The sequence below is a fragment of the Periplaneta americana genome, chromosome 15 (assembly GCF_040183065.1).
Source record: "Periplaneta americana isolate PAMFEO1 chromosome 15, P.americana_PAMFEO1_priV1, whole genome shotgun sequence".
NCBI classification, from domain to species: domain Eukaryota; kingdom Metazoa; phylum Arthropoda; class Insecta; order Blattodea; family Blattidae; genus Periplaneta; species Periplaneta americana.
The window spans coordinates 27,854,463-27,855,253 of record NC_091131.1 but is presented as its reverse complement, the minus strand read 5'-3'; the positions used below and the strand labels follow the sequence as shown (position 1 = coordinate 27,855,253).

Here is a 791-nt window from a genome sequence, read left to right as displayed (position 1 = left end):
ATTTTGTTAATACTACTGTATCTTCTTTTTATATTGCTTGTATTATTTTATTTCTATTTCTGTTGTTTGTTTTGTAATTATATTCTTTATTCTGTATATTTAAATTTAAATAAATAAATAAAATAAAAAAAAATATGCGCTCCTGCATATATGACTTGTGTCGTCTCAAATACAAGTAGTAAGACCGTAAAAGCATTACGAGAGGGGTTCGGCCGGCGCCGTGGATCGTGTCCCGGCATGGCTCAGTTGGAAAGAGCGCTCAGCGCGCAGAGCTGAGAGGTCCTGGGTTCGATTCCCGGTGCCGGCACGAATTTTTCTCGTATTAAATAGTAATAATAAATAAATTATTATTATTATTACTATTATTATTATTATTATTATTATTAAGATATAAATATCTTATGCGGAGACAAAGAGGAAGGCAGAAAATAGGGAAGATTAGAGAATGCTGGTATTGCGGTGAAAGAACTGCCCTTGGACAGAAAATTATGAATGAATGACTTTGCCAGGTCTGTCCATGATTGCGACAGTAAATGCTGATTTCAACAAAATACGTTCGTCTCGTAGCGATTTGCGTGAGTAACTTTTATAAAAAGAAAAGTTCGTGTTTACTTGATTAGCTGCGGAGTCTTTCAGCTTGGACATTAAGTCGCATGCGGTACACGCTGCTGTATGATTTCTTCCTTTTTGAAACGTCACAACCACGCGGCGGAGCAGGATTAATTTATATTCTTTTTTATTATAACAAGAAGAAAGTGGCATTTAAGAAGCTTGCGGGGAACAACCGCAGA

At 36.2% G+C, this 791-nt stretch overlaps 1 non-coding gene across 1 annotated transcript; it reads left to right on the top strand.

Annotated features, from left to right (window-relative positions):
- Positions 1–231: 231 nt before the first annotated feature.
- On the top strand, positions 232–307 carry TRNAC-GCA (transfer RNA cysteine (anticodon GCA)). The gene has a single exon. It is a non-coding gene; the product is annotated as a tRNA-Cys (tRNA).
- The last annotated feature ends 484 nt before the right edge of the window (positions 308–791 follow it).